We start from the raw sequence: 6630 nt of genomic DNA on the forward strand, positions 1-6630 counted from the left end.
ATTATTCATGTTAGAGATAATTCGGTGACCTTAATTAGGATAACCTTGGATAATGTCTGCCCTTTGTGTTGATTGCTATTCTTCTGCTGGTATGAAGGTGAGTGAGAGAGTTTCTCTACTGTAGTTTGTTGGAGTTACCATTCTTCAAAAATTTCTCAATGGATGTAATCAACAGTTCTTAGATGATATGTATTCTAAATCAAGACTTAGACAATATAAGTTACCATTTTTTACAAAAAAAAATAATGGATATAATACACAGTTCTTAGACAATATAAATTTAGAGAGGGTAAATTACTGAAGCAAGTTCTAAAATTCTATTATGGATATCCGCAATTGTTCACAGTGTGTTAACCACTTGATTCTACCAATATTTGTTCCATAATTAATTGGATCGTTTGTTTCTAGAAGCTTGTTACTTTCCTATTTGATTGACTCCATGAATATTTGCAATGTATCGGACAAAAACAGTGTTCCAGAGCGTTGTACTTAGATTGCCATCCAAATGAAGAGGTTGTTAATTTTAATGTTGGTAATTTATATTTTGCATGGAAGATAGCTTATACAGTGTGACTTCACAATGCATATATTTTTGATGGGATGAGAGTCAACCTGCTGTTCCATTGTTCACTTGTTAGGCATTCTTCTACTAATGCAGGTTATAGTATTTTTACAAACAACTTTGCATGTACTTGATGTCTTGAATGAGAGCAAATACAAGCTTTTAATGTTGACATACTTGCACAACATTATCTAATATTGACTGTATCCATGATGTCTTGCGATATATTGAGAAACTTCTTCCCGATTGGTAATTTGTATTTTGTCGTTAAAGTTTCAGCACATGTCTTTTGTGTATGTAAGATTATTTTAGGGAATTATTCTCAATATTTTGTGTTTGCATGTTCTATGGTCACCTAGCACAGCATTATTTCCCCGCGAACTCATTAAATTCTGCTCTTTGGTAACCAACAAATATATGTGTAACTTTATGCAAATTTAACTCCCGTGTTTTATGTGTACTTACTACATTTCTTACCATTCTATTACAAAAATTGACGGGCGCGGCAACACGCGCATTCGATGATCTAGTAATTAATTAAAGGTAATATCACACACACACGCACATCCCCCCGCCTCATACGAACCTCCCCTCGTCCCTGCCTTCCCACCCATCTGCGCACGAAAGAAAAAAAAGGTAAAACAACCCACGTCCCCACGTCCCCGTATCCCATCTCCCACTCCCTTCCCCCAAATTCCTCGGTCTCAATTCCCTGCCTCTCCAGAGAGGAATCTCCGTGGCCTCACAGAGTCCATGAGGACGGCAACGCGGGGAGGGAGCGACAACGGCAACGACGAGCGACGGCGATGCGAGGAAGGCGGCGCGTCGACAGCAACGACAACCGACGGCCGAGGTAACGCTAGCTCCACCACATCGGCCCCCATTGTTGGTCTCAAGTAGTCTCCATTGCCCCCGCACCGCGAGCCTCGCGCCAGCGGGCTGCGTGCTCCTCGCGTTCGTATATGCTCTGGGCATAGTAAGAGGGGAGCTGGAGGGGGAGCTGGAGGGGTTTGCCGCGTAGCCGGTTGCCGCATGATGCTAATCTTCGCCGCTGTTTGCCGCGTGATTTAATTTGTCTGTTTTTAGTTGGGAATCGGAACAGGTGTGGCAGAACGACATCGACCTCCTCAAGCCGTCGGCGGGTCCAGAGAAGCTCAACTCATTCCTCATTGTACGTGCGCATCAGACCACATAGGATGTGGGTGAAACATGCCTTTCCGTTCAATTGATTTTTCTCCTAGCCCCAGATTATGTGATGTCTTTGTGTTCCTTCTCTGCATGATGTCAACTTGTCAAGTGCCACGGCTGCTTCAACATGTAAGAGCATGGTCTTTTCTCTGCTTTAGTCACGTGTTCCTAAATTATTGCTTGTCAGACTTAACTACAGAGCAATATCATATTTCCTTTTGGGGTATATGTTTGTCCTAAAACATTTGATGCCTCAAATTACGAAACAAGAATAGGTATTATTAATTTGTTATATGCAAAATGGTGGCATTACCCAAATATCTTTGTCCTATAAATGACATGTGATCAACATTATTCCTGCAAACTGAGAAGCAGCTCATCTGGTCCTCTATGTATGTGATTATGTTGATAGATAATGTTACAAAGTTAGTTCAGATTATCCTGAAGCATGTCGCTCTCTGTCTGAAGTTAAGCATGGTCATCATTCGTGAACTGGTAGTATGGTTGCTTTGATTACTCTGTTAGTCTACTGTGATGCTATGTTCGTTTGCTCCACCACTGTCTTTTGCATACCATGTCCTAACTATAAGTGCACACAAGATTACATACAAGTAGATGAAAAAGTAAGATGTCAAACATTGATCAGCCGCCATGTTGCAGCAAGGGTTCATTTGATACTCTATGTGGTGATGGAAATGCTTCTTTCTTTTGTTCAATCCTTTTCTTTCCCCATTAAATTTCCATGAACTAATAATCTAACTGAACCATTGACAAAAAGTCCCGAGTTTAATGTCTTTCTTTTTAAGTTTTTAGGTGCGCTGTTAAACCTTGTCGAGGGAGGTGGTGGCGACTGGTGGTGCGAAGCCGATCCTCCACAAGGGCTTCTCCATGCTGCTACGCTCTCCCATCAGTCTCTTCTTGCCTTCGCTCAGGCAGGCGCCGACAGGGCTGACACGTCGTTGATTAGCGACAGACAGCGTGGCAACGCTGGTGTGCGAGGAGTCTCCGGCCGCTATAGGCTACAGCCTCAGGTTTGGTCTTCTATTCTACTACCTTAATCCCATAATTTTCTTCTTGGACCATTCCATTCTTGTTAGTTATCACGTGGGATCCCATCAGGCCTCATGTCTGGACAGAGATTTTCTACAATTGGCATATTAGGCAACCCGTATATGGCAAAAAGCACTGACCAATAATAGATTGTGTACACTTATTACTGATTCAATTTCCATTGTTCATATTATAATAACTTTTCTGCTTGGATTTTTGCAAGGGATGAAGCAAACACATATTGGGAGTTTCTAAAAATCTCATCACTTTGTTATAGAATCATGGTGCTGATTAAATAATCCTTGATTGATTTTGAATCTTTGCCAATAGTTCAACATCTTTTTTTAATCACAAGGTCTGAAAGGTATCATTCAAAATCTGCAGATGATCAGTAGTGTCAAACCCACATCTTCTCTGCCATCTTCTACATGAACTGCTTTGTAAAAAGTGGAAAATTGTTGCTTGTAATGTCGATGTGCAGACTACCAAATTGGGAAATTTTTGATCATGGTGAAACTACATTGTACAAAGTGAATCATATTAGTAATGTCTCCCAACTCTCAAATTGTTGCTTGTTATATTAATTTCCAAACTACCAAATTGGAAAATTTTCAATCATGATATGATTGTGAGAATTGATGCATGATTGCAGATGGCTACCAAACCGTAAAATTTCAACATTCAAAAGATGTATTTTGTACGGGCAGGTTTGATGCATGATTGCAGCTGCATGCTTTTATATGTGTAGCTTTTAATCTTTTTTTAGGTCTTCATTGTGCAGAATTACTTCTACGGTGAGTCGGAGTGTGATGTCTTCTCATGGGCTACTATCATCAATCAAGGTGGCCATCGGTCGATATCAAGCTTGACAAGTACTTCCTTAAGGCTGATGTCCGCTCCCGTCGCGTCGCTGGCCGAGGCCCCATCTCCATGGGAAGCTGCTATTTTTTCGATAGATTGGCAATGAGATGCTTGGATAGGAGAAAAGAAACCAGAAGTGCATGAGAGATAGATGTTGAGAACCTAAATAATGCACACACATTCACATATTTCATGTGATGGTAGTACGTCGTTGTAGTTTTCTTGTTGGTTGTCCTACTGAATGTTACTATCAGTCCTAACTCATCACATCACTCTCAATTTTCAGTCATGCTTGGAGGTTTTATCTATAATTCTACAAAATTAGAAAGCATTTCTAAGCCTCAACGTAATGTTGAAACTTAGAGGTGATCAAATCATATGCTTTTGGGGATGTAAGAGCTTAAACTAACTATTGCTTTTTGGGTTGTACGAGCTTAAACTAACTATTGCGGACTTCCTGGCTTTGAATTTTCAGTTTTTTTTTTGCAAAAGTTTGTATTTATCCATGGTCAAGATATGGGGCACATAGAGCTTGGTTTGTTAAGCTTCTTTATATTCTCAAGGAGGTCAGGAGTTGCTCTTGAGAGGAAGAGGATAGCCTTTAACTCAACATACCCCTTCAGAGGGAACTGCTTGAACTCAAGATGCTCCTCCCGGTCATTTGATCGATATAGAAATAACCATTTATGAGAGTGACCTAAACGTCAGATGCTTTGCATTAAACATACCTCTCTTGTAGGTCTCTTTTTCTTTGGGTTTGGGAGTAGTATATGTTGTTTGAGAGGGTCTATTTTTTTTGAGAAAATATGATTTTGTTCTTTGTTTCTATACTTACCAGAGTTCATGTTTCTTTCCAGTTAGTTATGAGACGTACTTCGTAAGTTTCCACTCAAAAAGGAGATCAAATAATATTTTGAATCGATGACATAATAAATGAAAATATAAGATTTTGAATAGGGTTTGCCCACATGGCACTGTGAAAAAGGTAAAGGAAAAAGAAGGGTGAGGAGAATAAAATGATGCAGGGGGGAGTTTTTAAAGACATACAACGATTGCCTAGAAAGAAATAAGAGAGAGAGAGAATGAATTTGTCCAGGAATTGAAACCAGCCCTATCATATCCGACACACATTTTTTAATTCAAAAAATATTTGATCATAATGTGTTTTTTTAATTCGTGACCACGTACGGGCATTCAGCTAGTATACGATAGAGCACGAGGAGATCCTCCCGAACCGGAGCGGCCAGCGCCAGACGGTAAAACAGAAAGAAAAAACGGATCTTCTCCCCCACTTCTCCCGCACCCGAGAACCGCCCACACGCCTCGATCTCCCGCCGCCGAGCCTCCTTCCCCAATCCACACGCCTCATCCGCGCCCTCCCTGGACCCCCATGCCGCTGCGCCCCCTCCCTGAGGCCCCCGCCGCCACGCCCTGTCCCCGGAGGCCCCCGCCGCCGCGCCACCTTCCCGGATCCACCCGCCGCGGCGCGCCCTCCCCGGAATCCGCACGCGCGCCGCCGGATCCTGCGGCCGCCTTACGCCTCCACCACCAACCGCCGCTGCTCTCCCCGTCCCTCACCTCCGGTCAACCCCCCACTTCTCCCCTCCGGTGAGCCTTCTCTCGCCCTCTGATTTCATCTTCTCCTTCTCTGCCTCCGAGTAACTCCCCAGGATCCTCCGGCTAGTCGCCGCCTGGTTCGTCTTGTGCGCCGCTGGAACAAGCGCGTCCTGCGCGACCCTTGGACCACCATCGCGGCCCACCCCTTCGATGGCCATTCTTGTTCTTCAAGCTCCCAGATCATGCTGATGTCGTCGTCCCCAACCCCCCTGCACGGCGTGAACGTTGTTCACCAGGACGTTTCCGATTCCTGATGGTGCAGTTGCTGTCCGCAAGGTCCTCCCTGACCCGTCGATCCATTGGTTCGATCGACCAAGTTCTTGTTGTCTGGACACTGAAGTTCACATAGAACAAGGGGTGAATAAATACAGGAAGTTTTTGCATATAAAGTTCAGAAAAAAATATGCCCTGCCACACTTTTTGTTCGTGCTAGTTTTGATATATGTGCTCAGATTTTGGTTTTGCAGAATAAGGCATGCTGTCTGGCACTTCGACTGTAGAATTAAGATACATTGATCGCTGGCAAAAATGGCTCCCCTGCGCAAGAGGCTGTGGACTTGTGCGGCGAGGAGGGATCTCAACCTCCCTTCAGATTTTGTTGCTTCCATGCCCTACGTTTCTTTTTAATGCATGTTAAAGAATGCCCTCGGCCTGACCTTTTTCTTGTGTGATTTGGTCAATATTTTCTATGATCCATTTGGTGTAGCTTCTCTGTGATTTTATGGAGCTTTGTACAAGACTTCTATCATCGTGCTATTCCATGTTGGTTGTTGAGGTGCAAGCAAAAAAAAACGTTCTTGTACATCTACAGGAAAATTCATATACGCGCAAAAGAGTGTTTTATAAATTATGTGCACGAAGTTCACTTACTCTCATCGAAGAAATGCATATGCATTTTTTTACTCAGAGAACAGTAACCTAAACAAATATAAAAACACAAAAAATACCAATCAATAAATGACTTTTTTTTCTTGTTTCTAAAAAGGACAACCAAAAAGTTCAGAATGTAAAAATAGATAAGTTCAGGAATTCAAATGGAAAATATATTTTTTCAGTTCTAAAAAACAAAACCCAAGAAGTCCAAAATTAAAAAATAGAGGGGTGTCTTTCATGAAGTTCAGCTTGAGTGCGAGAGGAAAATGATTTCTGAGACAGATTAGCTGCTGCTGTTGTCCTGGGTTTTTTGGTCTTAAATTATTTCCGTTTCTAGGAAGTGTATGTGTTGGTTGTGCATGAAGCACGTGCAGTGTATGTGTTTTGTTGTGCATAATTTTCTTGATTTTCAATAGCACGTTAAGTTAATGTTTCGGAAATTCTGTAGTTCACATGTACTACATACAGAAGAAATTCAT

General features: G+C 42.2%; 1 long non-coding RNA gene across 1 annotated transcript; it reads left to right on the top strand.

The window, feature by feature from the left end:
* Positions 1 to 4909: 4909 nt before the first annotated feature.
* LOC123081853 (uncharacterized) lies at positions 4910 to 6147 on the top strand. The gene is made up of 2 exons (XR_006438818.1): positions 4910 to 5269; positions 5731 to 6147. It is a non-coding gene; the product is annotated as an uncharacterized lncRNA (long non-coding RNA).
* Positions 6148 to 6630: the final 483 nt, after the last annotated feature.

This window comes from Triticum aestivum, chromosome 4A (genome assembly GCF_018294505.1).
Source record: "Triticum aestivum cultivar Chinese Spring chromosome 4A, IWGSC CS RefSeq v2.1, whole genome shotgun sequence".
In the NCBI taxonomy this organism is placed as follows: domain Eukaryota; kingdom Viridiplantae; phylum Streptophyta; class Magnoliopsida; order Poales; family Poaceae; genus Triticum; species Triticum aestivum.